Raw genomic sequence first — 25,706 nt, forward strand, 5'->3', positions numbered from 1 at the left:
TGTACATACACTCTGCCACTTTCGCTCTCCTTAAAGACAGGCCTTTAAAGAGATGGTTAGGAGATAGTTACCTTGTTCCCTGACCTCCTACAGCTCCCAGCAGCTGGCCATTTCCCGGCCATTGCCTGAAGGCAACAGAGAAAAAAGAAGAGAAATTGCACTCAGCTGACACTCACCAGAACCCAGCTCTTTGCCCAACAATTTCTGCAGAAGACCAATATCCCATCCTGCAAACACGGAACCAAAACTTACGAAGGGGTGGCCAAGAAGACCTCAAGAGGCCCTCCAAGAGGATGTATCAATGTTGCAATGGCCTAAGGTAAGTGGAAGTTTAGATTAGTGATGTAGTAGATGCTCTGATGGCATCAGCCCTCATTGACCTGCTGTGTCCTGATGTCTTCAGCAGCCCAAAACCCCTTTGATCTCTTTTACAAAGGTAACCCCCCAATGATCGATTTACAGTGAGAGATGTTGCTTATTCACCCACACCATACATATAAGATAATGCCTCACTATATTGGATTTGTCATGGATTTGTCTATACAGTGAAACTAAAAGGCCAAAGCTCTCTTAAGAGGAAAGAACTTTGCCCTTACGGTGGCACAAAAACTATAGGTGATTCATGAAAACGTAGCTTTCTGATTTGGGGGCGGGGGGCAATGCAAAACATCACAAGTAACCAGGAACTAGAAGAATACATAAAATACATAAATTAGCTGCAAAACACCCAGGCACTACAAGCCAGTAAACTCAGAGCCTTTCTCCAGCAGCTAGGACCTCACAGACTGGCTGTATCAGGTGCAAGCTGGACTTGCCATGGCATAAGGCAATAGAGATTGAAAGCAAAGCAAGTATGATTGTAAGAGTTGATAGGAAAATCTAACTGTGCAGGACAACAACCAGCAGTAAGAAAAATATAACTATTTGAATTGCATTGTGGATCATAGAGAAAGAAGGGGAAATAAAAAAGTAGGAGTCTAGAAAAAGAGTGACCAGGAAAAGGAATCACAGAGTCATAGAATTGTCAGAGTTAGACGTGACCTCAAGGATCATCCACTTCCAAACCCCCTGCCATGGGCAGGGACACCTCACACTACATTAGGTTGCTCTCAGCCACATCCAGCCTGGCCTTCAAAACCTCCAGGGATGAGGCTTCCACCAGCCCCCTGGCAACCTGTTCCAGTGTCTCACCACCCTCATGGGGAAGAACTTCTTCCTAACATCCAATCTCAATCTACCCATTTCTAGTTTTGCTCCCTTCCCCCCACTCCTATCACTCCCTGACACAATAAAACATCCCTCACCAGCTTTCTTGTAGCTCCCCTTAGGATACTGGAATGAGGACAAATGTTTTACCTTTGTGTTTAAAGGATACTTTTCACTTGGTTCCTCAGAAGACAGCAAATCAATGGCACTGCAGGACAATTACTACAAGGCTGATGTGAATGACTCAGAAGACAGCAGCTCCTTACATATTTTTATTCTTCTACCTCACCTCTCTGTTCCCATGTGATGGGGACTGCACCACCTCCCTGGGCAGCACATTCCACTGGCCAATCTCTCTTGCTGGGAAGAATTTCTTCCTAACATCCAGCCTCAGCCTCCCCTGGCACAGCTTGAGACTCTGTCCTCTAGTTCTGGTGCTGGTTCCCTGGGGGAAGAGCCTGACCCCCACCTAGCTACAACCTCCCTTCAGGTAGCCGTAGACAGCAATAAGGTCTCCCCTGAGCCTCCTCCTCTCCAGGCTAAACAACCCCTACTGTCAAGCAGCACCCCCAGGTCCCTTTGCACCTGGCTGCTCTCCAACCACTCTGTCCCCAGCCTGTAGTGCTGCATGGAGTTGTGGCCAACATGAGCAGTCACAGCTGTGGCCTTCTTTGTTTGAAGGATTGGCATAATTTACCTTATTTATTTATTATTTTATACATTGGAAGATAGGAAAAGTTCTTAGGATATCACTCAGTGCTGTAATTAGTTACCTGGTTTGTTTTATGAAGGTTTTTTTTCTTTTAATGGGTAGTAATAAGAAAGAATTGAAAGTGAGCTCTGAGACCTAACTCAGTGTCTTCTGGAAGGGATCTAACTGTTGGATCAGTGTGTCCCTGGCACATTTGTAGAACAAATTCACATGTTGGCTTCCACAAAGCACTGGTAGTGTCTAAGCTTGCCAGCTCTTCCGTTCCACTGCAAATGAAACAAAATTCCAACTTCAAATCCAGCCTCTGCAGCCTGTTTCAAGGCTGAAATTGAGCTGTGGGGATCAGAGACCACCTCTCCAATGTTGGTTCTGGTTAACCAAAAGCTTAGAGGGACTCCTTTCTCACATGTGGAAAACTTCACAAACATATTCCCTTGTAAAAACTCTTTTCAGTATGACAGAGATGTTTTGAGAGGTATTGATCTCTTGTGGTTTCCATCATTCAAAACACCTTCTGGACCAGGTGATCTCAGCAGATTGGTACATCCACCTGGGCCAGAATTTCCTGGTTTGTGTGTACATATATTGCATAAAGTGAACCAGTTGAAAATGTTCACCACCAGTTTCCTCAGCTGCTCCCACATTAATTGCTGTTGTGCCTACAGAAACTTCACCAGAAACAGTCTCTAAAATAGTTTGCCTTTAGCCAAGCTCCTAATTTGCATCCTCTACAAGGTTCCAGCTGATGACTGATTTGAAAAGGCTACCCTGTCCCTAGAGGGTTGACACATGATATTTTACAGGGTATGATAAATCATCTCTTTTTAGACAAAAAAAAAAGAAAAGAAAAATCAAATAAACTAAGTCTCTGAGAGTTTCTCCCTGTAAATTCTTACTACATTTATGACAATTTAAATATGCCTCTTGAGAGCCAAAGCATGGAGAGAAAGAATTCAACAGGACCAGACAAGAGAGCACTTGCATTCAGAACACAAAGATATCTGAACAGAAGACACAGCCTGACATCTGCCCCCACTTTTTTTTTCTTTTGGATGACCTAAAACACATAAATAAATTACTGGGTAGGCTTCTTACAGCCTCATTCTGCTGCTTTCCCACCCCCCCCTTCCCCAGCTACCTACAGGAAATAAATAAATAAACTAAGTGTATTTTAATGCATGAGAACCAGGTGACAACATATTTGAATTCTGTATAAAATAATGAGCTGTATTTTCATTTGAGATGTGTCAAAATAAAATACCACTGGGAAAAAGTGTGTCTTAGTGAATCCTTTCTAATAGGCAACATAACCAGCAATGTGTGAAACCAGAGAAATTCAAGCCAGCATACTAAGAATCACCTTTAAAGGGTGGCAAGTGAGGGGGTTATCCTGTAACTCTTTCTGCTTCTTCCTATGAGGGTAGGTCAGGGAGAGCAGGACCCTCAAAAAAAAAGATTTGGGGGTCCGTTTAGGAAACAGATGTATTTTTATGACAGATATTGGTGGTTTAGTTAATGGGATGCCCACCAGAGAGTACAAACCCAGAGATGAGCTGCCTGTGGTTTTGGCTGAGCGCAAGTAGGCAGATCTTGAAACTCAGTCTGATGTGACCAGCTCTGTTTTGGCTTTCTTTACTTATTACAGACTCTACTGATTTGGCATGGAGAGAAAAATATAAATTAATAAAAATGGTTTCTTAAACCTTCCTAAACCCTTCTTAAACTTGAAATGAATGAAACACAGCTATGCTTTAATTCTCTTCCCACAGCAGAGCCTTTTCCACCAAAAGCCCCACTGAAATGTAAAAATAACCCCAAAACCAACCAACCAACCAAAAAACCCCAAACAAACACAACAACCACCACAAAAAAAGGACAAAAAAGATAATATTTCAACCCAGAAAAGCAAATGTAGGTTTGCTTTTTTCCTTCCACAATTAACAGAATGAAGCAGAATTACATGGAAAAGTGAATCTCTAAAAGATAATGCACCTGTACTACCTCCTTGCAGGAGAGGCAGTGGAGAATGCTCCCTGTTACTTGGGAAGAACTTCTTTCTCCTCTTGTTCCAAGTCTGCATTTACAGCAAAAGCTCCAGCCAATGGTTTGGATTCTTCCACGAGTAGTCACACATCTAAACATGAGGGAAAAAAAACTTTCCTGTGAGGGTGACAGAGCATTGGTCCAAGCTGAGCAGAGAGGGTGTTGAGGCTCCTCCTTTTGAGAGCTGCCACTCCCCACCCCAGATACAGTTCTGGGCAACCTGTTCTTGGGTGACCCCGCTTTAGCAAGGGAGAGTTAATGATCTCCAGAGATCCCTTCAAACAAAAAATCCATCATGCTGGGATTTTGGGATCTGCAGCAGATTCTGTCTGTAACTCACATTTCACCTGCACCTGTAATAACCTTACCTCCAAACATCTGAATACTGGGGGAACTGGTTGACAGTAGGCTGAACATGAGCCAGCAGTGTGCCCAGGTGACCAAGAAGGCCAATGGCATCCTGGCCTGCATCAGGAATAGTGTGGCCAGCAGGAGCAGGCAGGTCATTCTGCCTCTGTACTCAGCACTGGTTAAGCCACACCTTGAGTTCTGTGTCCAGTTCTGGGCCCCTCAGTTTAGGAAAGATGTTGAGATGCTGGAAGGTGTCCAGAGGAGGGCAACAAAGCTGGGGAGGGGTTTAGAGCACAGCCCACTGAGGACAGGCTGAGGGAGCTGGGGTTGCTTAGCCAGGAGAAGAGGAGGTTCAGGGGAGACCTTCTTACTCTCTACAACTACCTGAAGGAAGGTTGTGGCCAGGTGGGGGTTGGTCTCTTCTCCCAGGCACCCAGCACCAGAACAAGAGGACAAAGTCTCAAGCTGTGCCAGGGGAGGTTTAGGCTGGATGTTAGGAAGAAGTTCTTACCAGAAAGAATGATTTGCCATTGGAATGTGCTGCCCAGGGAGGTGGTGGAGTCACCATCACTGGGGGTCTTTAAGAAGAGTCTGGATGAGGCACTTGATGCCATGGTTTAGTTGATTAAATGGTGTTGGGTGACAGGTTGGACTCAATGATCTCAAAGCTCTTTTCCAACCTGCTTAATTCTTTATTCTGTATTTACAATGGACTCATCTCATATGAACTCATGGTAAGTCAACATTCATCCAAGCACAAAACAGATTCACTTGATGTGAGTGAATTGGTTTTCATGCATTCTAACCCTTCCATGAAAGCTGTATTTTAAAGGCTCCCTGTATTCTACCAGTGAATCCTTGTCTCCCATTTAATCAGCTGCTTAATTTCAAGCCCAGTGACAATCAAACCAACATCAGCAGAGAGATCAGAGGACAAGTAAGTTTCCTCCAGTGTGCAGCCATCTCAGCTCATCTTTTATTCCTTTTCTGGGCAACCAGCTGTGCCTCTGATCACCATGGGGTCTCTAGCAGACCCCTCCTGGACTCCTATGTCCCAAGCACCGATCTACTCCTCTTTACTCCCTGCACTTCAGCAGCAGCTCAGCACAACGACAAAACTCACGAGCCACATTCTTCTACCCTCTGCACTCCTCAGTGTAACAGTCTCTCTCCAGGCTCAGATGGGTGACAGATGCTTTTTCTCCCCCACCCCATTTTGTCAGCAGGATAAAAATAAGTGATTTAAATGAGTCTCTCTCTAGTGCCCAACCAGCTAGCCCTGCCTAATATTTGTAGCCTCAGTAATCGCCATATGTGGCAGTGGAAGACAAGTTTGTGGCCTTTTTTTTTAATAGAAGTTAATCCAGCTTTGAGCTGGATTAATTCCCAATAAGGCTTGGAGACAGACAGCTGTTTCTCTTCTTTTGCTTTGGAATATTGCCCTCAAAAACCCACCTATACTGGGGAGCATCCCTGCCCTCTGCACGTCATGCTCATTTTCAGACCGTTGTTCACATTCAGGGGAAGTTTTGCTTCCCAGAAACAAAAACAAATAGGACATTTGGAAATGTTGTGTTGCCTCTTTTGCCATGGAATAAGAATAGAATAGAATAGAATAGAATAGAATAGAATAGAATAGAATAGAATAGAATAGAATAGAATAGAATAGAATAGAATAGAATAGAATAGAATAGAATAGAATAGAATAGACCAGACCAGACCAGACCAGACCAGGTTGGAAGAGACCTTCAAGATCATTGTGTCCAACCTATCATCCAACACCACCTAATCAACTAAACCATGCAACCAAGCACCCTGTCAAGTCTCCTCCTAAAGACCTCCAATGATGGTGACTCCGCCACCTCCTTGGGCAGCACATTCCAATGGGCAATCACTCTCTCTGTGTAAAACTTCCTCCTAACCTCCAGCCTAAACCTCCCCTGGCACAGCCTGAGACTGTGTCCTCTTGTTCTGGTACTGGGTGCCTGGGAGAAGAGACCAACCTCTGCCTGTCTACAACCCCCCTTCAGGTAGTTGTAGAGAGCAATAAGGTCACCCCTGAGTCTCCTCTTCTCCAGGCTAAGCAACCCCAGCTCCTTCAGTCTCTCCTCACAGGGCTGTGTTCCAAACCCCTCACCAACTTTCTTGCCCTTCTCTGGACACGCTCCAGCAAGTCAAACTCCTTCCTAAAGTCTTCAAAGCTCCCATCTTCATCTGGAGAGTTGGGAAGGAGGAATATTTGCAAAGGAGACATTAGACGGGAAAATCAGTATTAGCCTGTAGGGCAATAGAGCAGCCAGAGAAGTCCTGTGCTGGCTCTTAAGGCTGAAACTACACAGAAAGAGTTTTAAGGAACCAGGTCCTGAAGTGCTTATTTACTCTGTGCCACGTGCCAAGCAGTGGGAAAATTAAAAAATAGTTTTAAAAAAAGAAAGGCAGGAAAAGTAGAGCAGAAGACTAAACCAAATAGGATTTCCTACACACAACTTGTATTTTTCAACCTGCTCATACCAAAGGGAAAAAAAAAAAGATGACTGTTTCCCTCAGATCTCACATGCTTCTGTATTATTCAAGTTGGATGGGGCTCTGAGCATCCTGTTCTAGTTGAAGATGTCCCTGCTCACTGCAGGGGGGTTGGACTAGATGACCTCTAATGATCCCTTCCAACCTAAACCATTTGATGATTCGATGATTCAATGTTTCCTTGGCCTGTATAACCCTGAAAAAAACCCACTATCCACAGCCAAGAAAATTACATAGAGACCCTGTTTTGGCTGACAGACACAGGAGTTCTGTGATATCACAGTATCACAGTATCACTTAGGTTGGAAAGGACCTCGAGGATCATCGAGTCCAACCTATCAACACAGACCCCATGACTAGACCATGGCACCAAGTGCCACGTCCAATCTCCCCTTGAACGCCTCCAGGGTCGATGACTCAACCACCTCCCTGGGCAACCCATTCCAATGCTGAATGACTCGCTCGGTGAAGAACTTCCTCCTCACCTCGAGTCTGAACCTCCCCTGGTGCAGCTTGAGACTGTGTCCTCTTGTTCTGGTGCTGGTTGCCTGGGAGAAGAGGCCAACCCCTTCCTGGCTACAACCACCCTTCAGGTAGTTGTAGAGGGCAATGAGGTCACCCCTGAGCCTCCTCTTCTCCAGGCTAAACAATCCCAGCTCCCTCAGCCTCTCCTCATAGGGCTTGTGTTCAAGGCCTCTCCTCAGCCTTGTTGCCCTTCTCTGGACACGCTCAAGTGTTTCGATGTCCTTCTTAAACTGAGGAGCCCAGAACTGGACACAGTACTCAAGGTGCGGCCTAACCAGAGCAGAGTACAGGGGCACTATGACCTCCCTGCTCCTGCTGGCCACACTATTCCTAATGCAGGCCAGGATGGCATTGGCCACCTGGGCACACTGTTGGCTCATGTTCAGGTGGCTGTCGATCAGCACACCCAGGTCCCTCTCTGTTTGGGAGCTCTCCAGCCACTCCGACCCCAAATAGCCAATAATGACAGCAATTTGATAGAGTAGTCAGGGAATGCTGTTCCTAAAGTAAGGCTAAATAATCATACCTGAGGCTTGAAGGCAAAAGCAGCTCCTTGGCAAGATTTAAATCTCCGTCTCCACTGCTTTGATTTCCCAAACAGATTATGTAAGCAAGTCAACTCACACCTAAAATGTGACTCAATTTGTGTTTGTTCTTCCTCCCCCCCTTCTTTTTTTTTGTTTTTTATTGCCACATTTGAAAATTAATAATTCAATGTTCTAATATTAGCTGTCATCTTAGCTGTGATAAAATTAATAATTCATCCAAGTGATATCAAACAAATGGCACCTTTTTATGCTGGATGAGAAATACACTTTTTCTGCGTCTGCAGCACTAAATTCACTGAGTTTCTCCACTCTATTTCAAATGAAACCATATTTTACCAATTAGTCTATCATTTCATCATCTCCATTCACTTAGAAATCATCTGTAAAGAAGGTTTTTGCATAGCCACATAGGTTTTATTGGTACTAGTGTACCTATGCTTTTTCCCAGATGAGCCACAAGAAGAGCATTTTCTGACAAGGCAAGAAACAGTCAATCATTTTTATCTCCTTTCCTCCCAATTCTATGCTCCCAAGCTTTTTGAGGGCAAGTATCCACCATACCTGCAGAGCTCTGGCTGCATTCCAGGTTGGATAATTACATTCAGGCTCCCTAAATTCTTCCTGGAGTTTCATTTGGAGGAGGTATTCTTCACTCCCTGCCCTGAGTGGTTGGGTAGTGTTCTGAGTGCTGTTAATCAGGTGCTGCGCTCCTCTTAGCAGGAGCTGGCTGGGCTCCAGCCGTAGGTGAAGCAACTTCTGAGCTTGGAGAGCAGCTCGTGCTAAATTTGCAAAGCGTTGGGAGATCCTTTGGGGTGAGAGGTGCTATGTAAATGTAAGGTCACTGCTGTTATCTGGGGTGCAAATGCATCTAGTGGCATGCTCAGAAGCTGAAGGGGAAAACACATAAAAGAAGGGAGAAAAAGAGGGGGAAATAAAAAGGAGATGGCAGAAGGATAAAAGAAAAAAAAAAAACACAAGTAAAATAATAAGAATTAAAAGAAATACAGAAAGAGGAGAGGGAGAGGGAGAGGGAGAGGGAGAGGGAGAGGGAGAGGGAGAGGGAGAGGGAGAGGGAGAGGGAGAGGGAGAGGGAGAGGGAGAGGGAGAGGGAGAGGGAGAGGGAGAGGGAGAGGGAGAGGGAGAGGGAGAGGGAGAGGGAGAGGGAGAGGGAGAGGGAGAGGGAGAGGGAGAGGGAGAGGGAGAGGGAGAGGAGAGACTAGAAAGGGAAAGAAGGAAATGATAATGACAAAGGATAGGAAAAGAAACAACAAAAGAAGAAGAAAAGAATAAAAAGAGAAAAGGAAGGAAGAGGAAAAGAAAAGCAAGGAAAAAAGGACAAAAAATAGAAAGAATGGAAAAAAGTACAATAAAAATCAAGATAAAAGGAGAAGAAAGTGAAGAAAAAAATAAGAGAAATAATGAAGTAATTAAGAAAAGCAAAATTACAAATAAAGAAAAAAAAAGAAAATAAAAGAAAAAAGGAAAGTAAAAAAGAATGAAATAAGAAAAGGAAGAGAATGGAAAAAAGATAAAAGGGGAAAATGAAAGAACAAAAGGTGCCATTTGTTTGATATAATTGATGGGACAGACATCCACCCGAACAAGCAGCATACAGCACATGGAAATTACAAACAGTAATGATAGGACTAGGGAGAATGGAGCAAAAATAGAAATGGGTAGACTCAGATGGGATGTTAGGAAGAAGTTCTTCCCCATGATGGTGGTGAGACACTGGAACAGGTTGCCCAGGGTGGTGATGGAAGCCTTATCCCTGGAGTTGTTTAAGGCAAGGCTGGATGTGGCTCTGAGCGACCTGATCTAGTGTGAGTTGTCCCTGCCCATGGCAGGGGATTTGGAACTGGATGACCCCTGAGGTCTCCTCCAACCCTAACATTCTGTGATTCTATGATTCCCCAGCTACAGGAATGCTGATGCTGCATGCTGCATCATCAACAACCTGCTGTGGCATCTGAGAACCAAAGCACAAGGTGCACTACCACTGCATCCCACCTGCTGCAGCTTAAAAACTCAAGTCCTCTTTTCGGAGGCTGGTGGCACATCTTCACCCAGGTCCACCTCCAAATCTTTCCATCCTTTCTTCATATTTGCATTCCAAAGTCCCATTACATGGATCACATTACACATATCACACAACATATTTGCTCCCATACCATAACTGACCTGTCTCCTCCTAACACCATAACCAAGCTCCCATGACCACCTACACCTCACTTGAATTTTTCTTCCCTTTTTGCCTTTTCCTGCTTCTGAGCTGTGGCAGGAAAAGCCTGATGGGTGATGGGTGACTGTGATCACTGTCACTTCAGCATCCTTAAAGGGACACACTTCCCAATGGATATTGAATCCAAAAGGTTGGCTTCCATAGGGAAATTTCAAATTGACAGCTTTTCTGAATGGATCTCTCCTAACCTTGCTGCATATAATACATGCATTTATTGAGCTTAATTTTTTTTTGGTTAGTATCAAAATGTATTGATCTGCAAGATAAATATTGACTTGACCTCGCTTTCTCTCAGTCTATACTTACTTCTTGAGTCAATAAGTCTAGAAACCAATCTGACAGGAGTCAATAATAGTTTAAAATTCTCAAAATGGCAACTTTGCTCTAAGGTTGCAATTCTTTATTTTAAAGTTACTGCCTTAAATATATAAAATGCTCAGGAGAGCTCAACACTTTACTGCACAAAGCCATTGGGGAAACACACACAAACCAGGAGACCTCGATGTGACTTCAGGCCAACTGTGCCATTTCAGCCCTGGCCAAGCTATGTTACAGATATTTTAACAGTGACCTACTGCAGCTCATCTTTTGCCCTGTGTATCCTAAAAATTGGAGTTTATCTCCAGAGGTTATGCCTGCATACTGCTGATTGGATTTGTCAGGGCTAAATTGTCTTCAGCCTTGGGAATAAAAGCAAAGCTTGCTGCTGGGTAAAGTTTGTCATCATGAGTATGCCCTCCCTGCCTTAATTTCTCTGCTAAGTGAGGTGGTAATTCACTAAGCAAGATCTTTAGTGTCAAATGTGATCATGGTCTTTCCCTTTCCTCCTCTGTGGTAGACAGTTCTCCACTGGATAGCACAGTCTTCATCCCTACTTTTCTCATGAGTATCACACCTTGAGTACTGTGTTCAGTTCTGGGCTCTTCAATTTAAGAAGGACTTTGAGACACTTGAACGTGTCCAGAGGAGGGCAACAAGGCTGGGGAGAGGTCTGGATCACAGCCCTGTGAAGAGAGGCTGAGGGAGCTGGGGGTGTTTAGCCTGGAGAAGAGGAGGCTCAGGGGAGACCTTCTTGCTCTCTACAACTACCTGAAGGGAGGTTGTAGCCAGGTGGGGGTTGGTCTCTTCTCCCAGGCAACCAGCACCAGAACAAGAGGACACAGTCTCAAGCTGTGCCAGGGGAAGTTTAGGCTGGAGGTGAGGAGAAAGTTCTTCCCAGAAAGAGTAATTGGCCAATGGAATGTGCTGCCCAGGGAGGTGGTGGAGTCACCATCCCCAGAGGTGTTCAAAAAAGGCTTGGATAGTTGGATAGAGTAGAGTAGAGCAGAGAAGAGCAGAGTAGTATAGAATAGAAAAGGTTGGAAAAGACCTTTAAGATCATCACGTCCAACCCATCAACCAATCCAACCCACCTAAACAACTAACCCATGGCACCAAGCACCCCATCAAGTCTCCTCCTGAACACCTCCAATGATGGTGACTCCACCACCTCCCCAGGCAGCCCACTCCAATGGGCAATCACTCACTCTGTATAGAACTTCTTCCTAACATCCAACCTGTGGCACCTGGAGCCCTGGTTTAGTTGTCATGAGATGTTAGGTATTAGGTAATAGGTTGGACTTGATGGTCTCTGAGGTCTTTTCAATCCTGGTTGATTCTATGATGGCCTTGCAGTAAAGCTCTTCATGACTCAGAACTCAGTTTCTGATTCTTGATGTTCCTTGCAGAGCATCCTCCTTAGGAGGTAGTTTGATAACTCTGCTGCTTGAACACAGTGCTGCTGTATTAGTGGCATTGAGAGTTCTGCATGAGTGGTTGGACTTGATCTCAAAGGACACTTCCAATCACAATACTTCTGTGGTTCTATGGTTCTAGTACCTGAGGAAATGCTGTACTGTGATGTAAGGAAAACACTGACACTATCAAGTGCTGCTCTGTGCCCTTGAGATTGGTCACCCTTCCATAAAATAAAGGGAAAATAAGGAAAATGAAGAGACATCTGACAAGAAGAACTTACTGGGGATCGTGCCAGTATTGCTTTTTAGGATGAAATTGCCAAACCTTCATTTTGTCTCACTGCTAAAAAGAACCGAGGAGTGTGTCAGGGGGTTTTAATTATTGTTAAGGGTGGAGGAAAAATAATCTAACTACATCTGTTTGCCTTTCTTTTTTCCCTCCCAGGAAAAAAAAAAAAAGTCCAAAATTTGATATTTGCAATATTTTTCTGGGTTTGTGTGAGGTTTGAGTTGGTTTCTTGTTTGGTTTGGGTTCTTTTTATCTTTTAATTTAAGGAGCTTTTAGAGAAGATATTGTGCCAAGCCATAATTTTATGCTGATACTTATTTATCTGCATATTTTAAAAGCCCATGAAGCATGAAGCGAAGCTTGTAATGTACTTAAGAACACATAGGTACAATTAAATGGGAAGGAAAACAATTACTTCTCATCCATGCTGTGCTAATATTACACAGGAAAGACTACCAATGGCTGGAAAAGACTTTTCCAAACTGAAGGAGGGAAAAGTAAGATGAAAAACTCTCACATTCCCATTTCCATGAAGGCAAAAAAACCAAGTGAGAGTGGGCAAAATAAAATTCTTAAAGCCAGAGAAAAACAGCCCCTCCAGAATACCCACAGCCAGGAATCATTGCATGAATACCATGAGATGTTGTTTCCAGTCCTCAGCTACAGGGAACTCGAAGGAAGGTTCCTCCTGATCATCCATCCCAAAGCCGTTCTCTCCTGCTATTTGCTTAAATTAAACACAGAAATTCACAGCTCTGGTAAACTCCCTCGTCCCTAGGCAAAAAGCTTCAGTCTTGGGCTGTGCAAATAGAGTCAGCCGTGGAATGGGTCCAATTGGAAAGAGAGAAAGGGAAAAGAAAGAGGTAGGGCAAGGCAGGGTAGGGCTGAGCTGGGTCTCCTGCTTGCCGCGAGCTTGCCCTCGCTGCCGCTGCGGTTGGGCAGCCCTCTTGCAAAAGAGGAGTGATCGTTTTTTTTCCCCATTTTCTAGCTAAGGCAAGAAGCCTTTTCCTAGAATTGGAGGGAAAACCATTCTGAAGAGGGGAATTTCTATGAAAAGAACTCCTGATTTCAGGAATCTGTAGCCTCCCAATGCTAAAAGCAAAATAAACTCCAAAAAAAAAATAAAATCACTGTGCTGAAACCTTTCCAGCCAGCCTCTGTGATTTTAATTAAATAGCAGAGACCGTGTGTTGAAATTCACAGTCTCCATCCCCATTTACTTGTGGGTGTTGAAAAATAACCTAAAAAAAAAAAAAAAAAAAAGGAAAAAAAAAGAAAAAGTTTACTCTTTACTCAGCAACTTGAACAGATTTCAACTCATTTTGTAGTTGGGAGGAATGCTCACAAAGACAGAGATTTTCTTGACTGAGATCATCAGAGCCCGGAGCTGAAGGGATTGTGCAACTGAGAAATGCATTCAGGCTTCTTTTCACCAGAATTATTTACTCTTCAAACTCTTCATTCACACCTAGGAGGAAATAAATAACTATACAAATAAAAGGGTTCAGAGAAACTATCTCCCCTCCCGATATCTTCGAGATGATTATCTGAGCAGAGGTCGGATTTTCTCCCGGCAACCACCGGCAGGAGAGTGCTCATCTGAGGTCCTTTAATTCAATAGCCCCTCGAATTGTGCCTTTGCATCCTCATCGCTTGATACTCGCAGGAGGGGAAAGGCTGATTTTCATTTTCTGTGCTCTAACTTTCTAATAAACAATAAGCTGATTGCAGCCTCCTCCTTTTGTGTGAGCGAAAATAACCATTTATTTATCTTTTAAATTTCATTTTCTTTTTGGTTGGGATTTTTTTTTTTTCTTGGTTAAATATTACAAAAAAAAAGGGACAATATGCTAAAAATATGCAGTGAACAAATATCATCTGTACAGACTGGAAGAGAACCTTCATAAATTAACCTTATTAGTGCATTACTGTAAGCGAATGCCAAAAAAGCTCCTAATTTGCATTAAGATAGATTTTTCAGGTTGGCTGCATGATTTAATTAAAGAAAAGATTAAGAATCATTAAACAAGCTGCTCTACCTTGCAATAACAGAATTCATATCTGATTCAGGTTAACGAAAACACAGATGGTGATTCAGTAACTGTTGAGTTGCTGTAACAGAATGAAAATGATCCCATTAGTTCCCTGGAAATGTGAGGGAATTTGAAAATTAGCATGCAGATACATTGTATGGTGCTAGACAGCTTGGTCTGCTTGGATCATCACTGATTACTCTTTGTTTGGGTTGGCAACACTGAACTTAATAAATGAAAAAATGTTCCAGTATACCACAGTTGGAAACTGTTCAAGGTTGAAATAGGTGTGCAGACTTTCAAGAAGAGAGAGTTAAGTAAACAAATGTCAATCAATTTTGGGGGGCTGGCAAGGGTTTTTTTTCCCTTCCAGAATGTCTGTTCTTGAGAAGCAAGTGTCATCAAAAATTGAAATCCCTATCTTGATACATATGTTCATGTGGTATTTATTATTACAAAGGTATTTTAAATGCATTCCCTTCCTTTACAAAGGAACCTCTGCAGCCTTTTGATACCAAAAAGTGGGGGAGAGCTCCTAGGAAAATGGATCAGGTCGTGTGTGTTATTGAGAGAGAGAGATCGAACTTGCTGAAAAAAAACACCCTAAAAAGAGGTAAAATATGAAAGTAAAAGAAAATATCCATGACATAAGTAGGTAAAGCCTCTTCTAAATATGAAAGGGAATTCAATAAGACACAGAAACGATCGTTGTCACCCCATCTGGGAAAGCAGAGCTTGGGAACAGCGCTGTAGTAACTCTGCTCAGCATAGGAAAGGCACTGTCATTATGCAGTTTATAACACCTGAATCCCAGCAACCTTACAACTCCAAGGAGGAGATTTTGTTGTGGTTTGGGTTTTCTTTTTTTCATGCTGGACCTTACTGACTACGATCCACACCAAGTTTTCCAACGTATAGAGTGAGTCATTTTGTGGCACCAACAGGCAGGCAGCTGAACAGGAGGGTGGATTTTCATTCTCAGAGGTTATTTTCCCTTTTCTTTTCAACTCCTTAATTTTATTGCAAGTGACTTCAAGGCCAAAAGGTTGTGCATAGGGTGTTACAACAACAACAAAAAAAAAAGAGGAGGTTGTAACACTCAGACTTTTAGGTTAAAATGTTCTTTGCTTATCACGTGTTAAGATCTTTCAGGAGTGATGTAATGCACCAGGGACTGTGGTGCTACATTTGCAAACCACCTTCTTTCCTTTCTTTCTTTTTTTTCCTTTAATCATTAATTGACATCATATAATAATGTCCAGCTCACTACTCCCAAAGTGATGGTAATTAATCTTGTGGGGGGAAAAAAAAAAATCAAAACACCAAACCTACAGGCACACATGAACAAAAAAAAAAGGGACAGTTTTCGCTTTCAGCATAGAAAGGTCATAAACAGGTTGCCTTCAGTCTGCCTGGATTTTAACCATCTGATCTAACTTTCTTTTTTAAACATTACCTTGTTGCTTTTAACACCTGCAGTATTGAAAGATCGTGTAGAACAGAGGTAGCCTCAGCGACCTGGCACTGATTAAAAGCACACATGTTATGGTAAACAAGTGTGTCATAGTTACAAAGCAAACCTTTGCTGTTCTTCCATGACTAGCACTTTTTGGTTTTGGGTCTTCTTCAGTGGCTATAGAAACCTTTTGGTACACAATGAGTGATGGCACCGCAAAACATTGTTGGGTTGGGTAATTGGTTGTTTTGGTTTTTTCCCTCCTCTCGTTTCTGAGCCATGGAATCACAGAATTGTCAGGCTTGGAAGGAACCTCAAGGATCATCCACTTCCAACCCCCCTGCCATGGGCAGGGACACCTCACGCTGGAGCAGGTTGCTCACAGCTACATCCAGCCTGGCCTTAAAAATTTCCAGGGATGAGGCTTCCTCTACCTCCTTGGGCAACCTGTGCCAGTGTCTCACAACTCTCATGGGGAAGAACTTCTTCCTAACATCCAATCTGAATCTACCCGTTTCTAATTTGGTTCCATTCTCCCTAGTTCTATCATTACCTGATACCAAAAAAAAAGTCCCTCCCCAGATTTCTTGTAGCCCCCTTCAGATACTGGAAGGACACAATTAGGTCTCCTTGGAGCCTTCTCTTCTCCAGACTGAACAGCCCCAATTCTCTCAGTCTGTCCTCATAGGAGAGGTGCTCCAGCCCTCTGATCTGTGGCCCTTCTCTGGACATGGTCCAGCAAGGCATATTCTCAAACAAGAGACTGTTTACAATGACCTGCAGTGATAGGACAAGGGGCAATGGCTTCAAACTGAAAAAACAAAGCAGATTTAGATTGGATGTTAGAAGCAGGCTCTTTACTATGAGGGTTGTGGAATACTGGCACAGGTTGCTCAGGGAGGTAACTGGGGCCCCCTCAGTGGAGATATTCAAAGTGGGGCTTGACAGGGTTCTGGGCAGCCTGATCTAGTTGAGGATGTCCCTGCTGACTGCAGAGGAGGTTTGGCTAGATGACCTTTGGAGATCCTTTCCAACCCAGATCATTCTATGATTCTAAGGTAAAACACGGGGGGGAGGTGGGGGACAAAACCCAAACCAAACCAAACAACTCATTAAATATTTTCTCTGTACTCCAGCTTGTCATATACTGGCTCAGCATCCTGTCTTTGTGCTCATCTCACTGCTTGCAGTTTTCATGTAATTGCAACCCCATCTCCTTCCTTGGCTCTTCCAGCAAGGATGTAAAGGGCTGTGAATTGTGCAGAGAGTCTTCCCGGGGAAACTGCACGTCCGAGGAAGACGTTAAGGGGTTGTGCTGTGCATGCCAACGTCAAGTGTTAGTTGGAAAGGATTGGATTCCTGACTAAAGAGAATAGATCAGGATATTAACTGCCAGCTATCAAATGATCACAGGATATTTTGGTAGTTGCTGCTGCAAAACTGAGCACATCTTTTTAATATTCTGCATCCTTTCCATGAAAGCTACAAGGATTCAAAAAAAAAAAAAGAAAAAAAAAAGAAAGAAAGAAGGAAGAGGCTATTTGGTTCAGTATTTTGATTTATATTTGTGCATTTCTGTTTGGATGAGAACTGTGAGAACCCAGTGGTTTTTGGTTCAAGGGAGATCTGGCACATTGCTTCCTTGGGTTTGATTCAAGCGGGTTCACATCCCCCGAGTTTCGCTCTGACTTTTGAATCTGAACCAATCCAAAACAATAAAAATTCAAACCGAAGCCCCGAAGAAGCAGCTCACTTTCACATGGTTTCCACCCAACATTATAAACTTTGCCCCCTTTGCAAGGGGAAGACTGTGTTCAAAAAGAATATGTTTTCCAAATGCCTATAAACTGAGCTATTTTTAAGTGAAGAGATGAGGGATGACTCAAATTCTTTGGATTTCTCTGGGATGCAGGGCCCAAACATCCAGCCAACCTTCTCAGACACCCTGTTTACCAGAGAGGTAATTCTCTGTGCAGCAAGGGCTTGAGTCCTCTCCTGGCTTCCTTCTTGAGAAAACACAAATACATCATTCCTACCTCCACCCTTAAACTCATCTGCACCGGGCATTTCAGCGACAGGGTAGGGACAGCAAACTTTCTGGACATAATTCTGTCCAGAAGCAGCTCATTTCCCTCAAAGAATGTTTTCTCACAATCTGTGGATGTCATCTAATAATTGAAGTTTAAGTGAATCCACTCAGGTGTTTGTCAGGAGCTCCTTGTCAATGCTGTGTCCTTGGCCAGTTTGAGAATGTCTTCCCTGTGCATACCTCACAGAAACTCATGCAGACAGCTATGCCCCTTGGTAAGGAGGGAAAGGGAAAGGAGGGAAAGGGAAAGGAGGAAAAGGGAAAGGAGGGAAAGGGAAAGGAGGGAAAGGGAAAGGAGGGAAAGGGAAAGGAGGGAAAGGGAAAAGGAGATGGGAGGAAGGGAGGAAGGGAGGAAGGGAGGAAGGGAGGGAGGGAAGGAGGGAGGAAGGGAGGAAGGGAGGAAGGGAGGAAGGGAAAGGAAAAAAGGGGAAAAAAAAAGCAGAGAAACCTCTGAACCATCAGGAACAGCTTTCACAAATATCCTCAAAGGAGAAGATTATATATTACAAATCAAATACCTCTGAGACCTACTTATTCCAGTATGTCCCTTTTACAAAAGTATTATTCACCATTTTCAATTTATGTTTCTTTTAAATCTTTTTCCTTTTTCCCCCTATCATCATGCTTTTCTCCGCTGATTGGACTCAAATGAGTTACATCTGTATTCCTTTTTCTGTTTTTTTGTACTGAATTTATGTTATTCCTTCAAAGAAAATTTAACTCAGTACTCTACAAAGTTGCTCACTGACATCAACTAACTTACCTTTCTTCTTTTGGTTGTTCTCCCAGGCAAGCAGCACCAGAACAAGAAGACACAGTCTCAAGCTGCACCAGGGGAAGTTTAGGCTGGAGGTGAGGAGAAAGTTCTTCCCAGAAAGAGTAACTGACCATTGGAATGTGCTGCCCAGGGAGGTGGTGGAATCGCTGTCCCTGGAGGTGTTCAAAAAAGGTTTGGATGTGGCACTTGAAGCCATGGTTTAGCTGTCAGGAGGTGTTAGGTATTAGGTAATAGGTTGGACTTGATGATCTCTGGGGTCTTTTCCAACCAGGTTGAGTCTATGATTCTGTGGTGTAAGTTGATAGTGCTGCATCCACTTTTCCTGTAAGGAAATAGAGATAAAAGACACATTGTAAGCATCAGGGTCAGAAGTAGCAAACTGCAGTGCTTGGACACCTTCTCTCTGTTTCCCTTCTTCCCCCCCCCCCCCCCCCCCCCTTTCTTTTTCTTTCCCTCTTATGGCAGAATTAATTCCTTCAGGGTGTTTGATACTCCCAAGCAAGAAATTACAGCATCTGGCAGCTCTGCTCACGTTATCACTAGACATCTAGCACTGGATCTATAGCTGACATTTCACAGGATGCTGGAATGTGCTCCATTATCTCTGTAGAAGCACTTTGTAAATTTGGATAGGATCTAGCTAAGGAGCCAAAAACAATACTGTGGAAATTACCTGACCAGCCAGGCCTCCAAAAAGTGAGTTGCAAAAACCGTGAGCTACAAGCCAATAATTCTGACAAATATTCCTTGAGCATCCCACCAGTTGAAGGTGATGTCATTTGGAGTAATGAGGACATTTTAATGTTTTAACATGAATAAATAGCAAAAAAAATCATTAGTTATGTTTGTCTGAAAACTTGTCAGCTTTTAATGCTCCAGCCAACCTAATTGTCCACAAGTTTGGGATCCTGGATGCTGGCAAAGAGAGTGTAACTTTACGCCACACACTGCAGCAACCTCGTGGGTGGATTATGGGACCCCCGAGAAGCCCCAGGCTGCTCTGAGCGCTGCTACCGGATCAGACCTCAGTTTATGTTCCCATGACACTCAAACGAGGCAAAAGAGGCACATTTTCCACAAGTTTGTAAACACAGAACAGCTTCAAGCAGAAGTGGTGAGAAACTTTTTGGTGTCAGTGGTGGGAGCTGGGAAAGTCAGAGTGTTGCAATAAGAGGGACCATAGGCCCTTTACGAAACAGGATGAAGCAGGATGAAATGTTTATGTTTGGCTAATATGGTGATGGTCATTGGAAAAGAAAAAGGGAAAGAAAAGAATAAATAAAGCCAAGCTAAGACAAATAAACATATTAATTATGTGTCAAACCACAGCACATCTCTGAGGACACTGTGATGGGAAAGAGTCAAATACTAGAACTAACTTTGCTTCATTTCGATGTATTCCTTGATGAGCTTTATTAATCTTCAGGGACAAATGAACCTCAGACATAGTTTTTGGTACTGTGACCTTGTGTATTTCTTCCTCATGGCTAAAGAGAGGATGATGTCCATCCAAGAAGGAGTCTAGGTGGTTGCAATACATGGAATCCTCATGACTTAAATGCACCCCAGTGTTCAGATGGGTGCCAGGAACTATTGTCCCTGTGTCTAAACTGCACTGGAAGCTGTTTAGTTATGCAAGGGCAAGTATTTCCCTACTTCCCTATTCCTACTGAGAGAATTTTAAATTCATTCAGCTCATTCCCCATAATTTCTCTCAGTAGCCCAATAAACCAGATAATTTTCTGGTTTTCAAAATCAAAATTCAGAGGGAAAATGCAGCTACATTAGAAGGGCAGAAATAACTTGCATATCCTTTGCTCCAGTGTATAGAGCAAGTCCTTTAATTAAAGCAACTCTCTGGTCAAGCTGACACTTCTTTTTTAATTGCAGCCTCCTGTCACCCTGTGATTTATTTTATTGTAATTCACTGGGGGGGGTGTGTGAAGGTTTCAGAGAGCCCCAAATGAAATTTGGGCTGTCAAAAGATGCGATGCTGCGTCATCACGTAGCTGATGGCCAAGAGCCAGCTCTGTCAACACTTGGCTTTGTACTGTCCAGGGGAGAGAAGCTGATTCTTCAGCAGTGTCTAATCAGTTTAAAACAAATCTGGAAGATGTTACTAGAAGACAAGATGAGATCCAGGCCACAGCAGCCTCTGCATACAAAGAAGTGAAGGATTTTGCTAGAGAACATTAAAGAGGTGGAAACAACACTTGACAGTTTCAACATGATTATAACTATGAATAAGAAGGAGTGCACTACTGGTTTAGGGAATTTCTGGTACCTAGAGAAAGTGCCTTCTTGTGTCCCCTCTGCTTTATCTCATCAAGGAATTACATCTCCCAGTAACTGGAAAATTTCCTGTGAGTTCATCCAGTCCTGGTTAACTCCTGAAAGAAAACCAGAGACAAATATATGGGAGGGTAAAGACAACTTTACCTAGTAAAAGACAGCAAGTAAATACATGCTTTCACTTTATGGAACTTAAAGTCCCTCAGAGGGTTCAGAAACAGAATAGTTTCATACTCAGCATAGATATCAGAAAGCTTTCTGGATCCTCCTCTGGAAAACTCCTAAAAGCCCTGAAATCACCCAGGTATGCTTGCAAATGAGAAACTCTCAACATTTCCTTTGGGCTGTTCTTCTGGAAAGTTATTTTCTTCTGACATCCTGCAGTAAAGGTGTGACCCAAAGAAATGAAGGTAGAAAATCAAACCCCTTTTTTCCTGTCTGCAAGTTACTGATCTGGCCCACAGATCAATACCCAAGATAATATGTCTAAGGTGCACACTTTGCTCTTGTAAGATTCAACTGCAAGAACAAATGTGTCATCTAGGTATCTAGAAAACTGGGGGAATTGCTTAGAAAAGTGGTGGAGGAGCTGCTGACAGCTTGTCTCTCCAGAGGCAAGAGGGTATGTCTCTAGGAGAGTAATGTGCTGGACTTAAAGCAGAAACCAGAAGATAATCCTCAACATTAGCGGGGAGGAGACAGGAAGGAGCAGAAAAGTGAAGCCTTTCTCCCAGGTGCTTGGTGCAATCACAGAATCACAGAATGTCAGGGGGTGGAAAGGACCTCAAAAGATCATCAAGTCCAAACCCCCTGCCAGAGCAGGATCACTACACCAGATCACACAGGAACACATCCAGGTGAGTTTTGAATATCTCCACAGAGAAAGACTCCACAACCTCCCCGGGCAGCCTGTTCCAGGGCTCTGTCACCCTCACAGGGAAATAAAAATTCCTCATATTTACATGGAACTTCCTATGCCTCAACTTCCACCCATTGCCCCTTGTGTTGTCATTGAGCACCACCCAGCAGAGCCTGGCTCCAGCCTCTTGGGACTCACCCAGCACATATTTACAAACATTATAAACCCTTCTGTGAATTTCCATCACCTACACCAGGACAGATGACCCCCAGGAGGCCAGAGAGTAACATCTCCAAGAGATGCCACTCCACCCTTTTCCATTTTTCACTTCCCATCTAGCATGATATAATTTTGAGATTAAAATTCTTTTCTTCTTATGACAAGTCCCAGGGAAAAGAAAATGCTTTGCTTATGCAGAGACTCAAAGCACCAGGATTTATTTCTCTTCCTGCTTGTCTCAGGAAAAGAAACAAACAAAATCAACCAAAATACCTTACCCCTACACTTAGACACTTTACAATATTTCATTCTTCCTATTTGTCTCCGCTCAGAGATCTCTTCCCTTTTTCCTGCACTTTTATTACTCCCCATGCTGCTCATGGCATGGGCATTGACTCCGATTTATTAAAGGGAGAAGAGTTTATCCCTTGACCTGCACCTATTAGACCTCCTCAACTTTATTTGAGTAAAGAGTGGTGAAACATTTTTTTTCACCTCTCATGGGAATTAACCCAAGATCTAAGCTGAGAGAGAGATCCTCCTACCTCTCTGTAAAATGCTGCAATTCATCTTTTTCACTTTACAGGAGGATTTTTCCCATGGTCTGTGAAGCAGGTCAGATTACCTTAGATACTTTGTCAGTAGCTGCATGGATAGGATACTATAAACTCTAATTTACAGTCTCCTATAACACACTGTATATAAAATACTGAAAGAGTACAGATCTAGTCCATACTTAAACCCTTAAATGTCTGCATTCTTAACCAGGTTTGGTCACAGACTCATTGTTTTTAAGCCCTTCAAGAACCCTGACCTGATATCTCCTGAGCAGCTTAGACCATGGACTTTGAGCTACCCCTATTTACCCAGTGAGGTCCTGGGTCACACTTGGCTTCTTTCATTTTCTTCCTTCTGTTTCTTGGCCACACACAATGTGTTGAAGTTTATTCCAACAGCCCCTACAGACACCAGATCCAAACCTGGCCAGATTATTTACCAGCAGCTTTAGCACCATGGTACACTTTTTACTTAGCACAGGGCACTGCAGAACACTTTAATATTCCTCCTTTCAAATCAGGCAATTTCTTCTCTTTCTTCTCTTTCACTCTTTCCCACTTCATTGTCTCATTAACAACAATGTGGACATGACATGACCATGTGGATAACCTGGAAGCTTCTATTCACTCTCACTTTTCTCCACTCTCTTCAAGTTTCCACATTGTCCACCACAACATCCTGACAGATTTTTCATCATCTTTACCTGGTTTTGAACCTTGCTTGTCCAGCGAGGTGCAGGATCTGGGCCACCATGTATGAAATACCCTCTAACACTGTGCTGAGAATTTTGGTTCAAGGCAGGCATCAAATGAGCTGTGGACCCCTGAAGCTGCTGGAGTGGCTGGAACAGAAGCTGGGAAGCTGGGCAATGTGACAGACCAGACCTTCCCTGGGAAGTGCATGAGAGAGCTCAGCACTGCTTCCAGAAGAAGACTCCCGTAATAAAAGCTTGGCCCACAACTGACACTGACTACAAACCATGCTGCTAAACTAGAGGATAGTCCTAGCTGGGGAAGCAAAGAGAGAGTAGACATAAGCTGTGGTAGGTGTACCTTCATCTGCTTAGTTCTTCTCACCCTGATTCAAAGCTCTGGTAGCTGAAGCTTTCCTTGAGGCCATGCCAGCTGCCTTGCTTACCTTGGGAAGAAGCAGAGGGGATGCTATGAGCTCAGCTACATCTCTCAGTTCAGACTATCACATCTTCCTCATCTTTGGGAGGTGATCCCAAGTAACAAGCGAGTTTGTGGCGAGGAGCATGGGCTGATTTATTTTGCTGCTCCCAAAGCAAGTCTGCAGATAAAGAGCAGAGTCTGCAGCATCTTCCACCAGCACAAAGCACACAACTGTGCAAGAAACCTTTTCATAATCAGGAAGAAAAAGAGAGCGGAAAAAAAACCCAAGCCAAATTCTGAAACATATTCAGACTCAGCTGGAATTCGGACCAAGAGATGGACTAGCTCTTACTTATCCCTGAGGCACATTCACCCCTCTATATAATTAAGCTCTTGGGTTGTTTTGTTAGCATTGAGAAGCAGGCTTTGCCAAAAGTCATCTGGCTTTCTCCCTTAAAACAGTGACAGGTTTTCCCCCCTTCCCCCCCCCCCCCCGCCCTTCCTTGCTAAAGAAACCTTTCAATTTCATTGCTTATGTGCTTTAGGTATAATTATTATTTTTTTTTCTTTTACCTTTCACAGTGTTATTTCCTACCCATAAAATTATACAAAAATGGTCATCAGTGAGCCTGCTGAAAAGACCAACCATCATACATCACAGAGAATAACCTTCATATTGATATATATATAAAAAAAAAGGGGGGGAGGGGGGAGGGGGGGGGAAGAGGGGGAGGGAAAGACCATACTTCTTTTAAAGATCTTGCTCTAAACAAACTGAATTATTCATGCATAGAATTGTACAGCATTAGAACACCTGTTTTCAATCATGCATAATGTAAAATCACTCATTACCTCACAAGAGCCTCTACATCTCCAGCAATCAAATGGCATTGAAACAGCGAAACAGGTGCTTGGCAGGTGGATCCAAACAGATGTTTTGGGCTTGCTTGTCTTTTCTTGTACAGGTGTGGTGATCTTGTTTTCAACAGCATAATTGCTATTTGAATAGGTGATATTTAATTCTTACGTGCTTTAATATTTATTTTTGCTTCTTCAGTTCCTTTTTCTTCACTTTGAGAACTGCACAGGCTTGAAGCAGCTCCTGAGATGTGCAAAAGCTCCCAGCTGAACTGTGAGGCAGCACAATGCAAGGGAAAGTATGGTTCCTCCTACTCAGATCCTCATCCCACAAAGCCTTGTCTGTGGAACTTTATCCCTTTCCTTGACAGCTTGTGCAAAACCATCGCAGAGATTGCCAGCCCCTCAACCAGGGGCTGAGATTCCTTTCCTGAAGGAGACATTCAAGGTCAGACTTGATGGGGCTCTGTGCAAGCTGATCTAGTTAAAGATGTCCCTGATTACTGAAGAGGGGTTGGACTAGATGACCTTTAGAGGTCCTTTCTAACCCATTGCATTCTATGACATTTGAACTTTGGGTGTAAGGAGATTGGATAAAACTCCACAGAAACAGTTCAAACCTGGAAATGGAGAAGATCCATGTATGTGATTCCAGGATTCAATGATGCACAGATGTCCAGAAGCCCCAGCACCCTGATGCTACAAAGGAGCAATAAATTATAATGCTTCATTCTTCTGCTTGGTCTCCTGCCTTTCATAAGGGCTTCATGCAAGCATAAAGAAGAGCAGTAGCCTTTGCTAAATCTTCAGGAGGACAAGATACTCTGTAAAAGCTCCAGGAAGCACTGAACCTACAAGGAAAAAGGAAATTATTAAAAAAAAAACCCCACAACTTTGGAATTTGCAGAAAATGAAGCAGCAGTGGCCAAAAAGTGCTTTGGTGGTTATAGTCTTCAAGCACTGACTGCTGGTTGGCCAAAGCAGACATGTCCCCCTCCACCCTCAGTTTTCAGCAGCAAAGTGGCCAATCATTTAAAACAGCTTAAAACTTGGCAGCTCATCCAACATCTGAACAGACCAGGCAAGGACCAACAAACCATGGTGGCAGCTCGTTGCTCTGACAAGTCACTTGCACCCAGGCTGCGTTTGCTGCTCATGCTCTGACACTGAATCGTAGAATTGTTAGGGTTGGAAGGGACCTCAAGGATCAGCCAGTTCCAAACCCCTTGCCATGGGCAGGGACACCTCACACTACATCAGGTTGCTCACAGCCACAT

At 43.4% G+C, this 25,706-nt stretch overlaps 2 long non-coding RNA genes across 2 annotated transcripts; both read right to left on the reverse strand.

Annotated features, from left to right (window-relative positions):
• Window positions 1–77: 77 nt before the first annotated feature.
• Window positions 78–13,152, reverse strand: LOC137451300 (uncharacterized). The gene is made up of 3 exons (XR_010989767.1): window positions 12,810–13,152; window positions 3,911–4,052; window positions 78–125 (listed from the first exon to the last, which is right to left on the reverse strand). It is a non-coding gene; the product is annotated as an uncharacterized lncRNA (long non-coding RNA).
• Window positions 13,153–13,344: 192 nt separating this feature from the next.
• LOC137451299 (uncharacterized) lies at window positions 13,345–20,904 on the reverse strand. The gene is made up of 3 exons (XR_010989766.1): window positions 20,816–20,904; window positions 18,517–18,853; window positions 13,345–13,643 (listed from the first exon to the last, which is right to left on the reverse strand). It is a non-coding gene; the product is annotated as an uncharacterized lncRNA (long non-coding RNA).
• Between the last annotated feature and the right edge of the window lie 4,802 nt (window positions 20,905–25,706).

This window comes from Melanerpes formicivorus, unplaced genomic scaffold (genome assembly GCF_026170545.1).
Source record: "Melanerpes formicivorus ecotype bairdi unplaced genomic scaffold, bMelFor1.0.p_v2 SCAF_41, whole genome shotgun sequence".
NCBI lineage: Eukaryota > Metazoa > Chordata > Aves > Piciformes > Picidae > Melanerpes > Melanerpes formicivorus.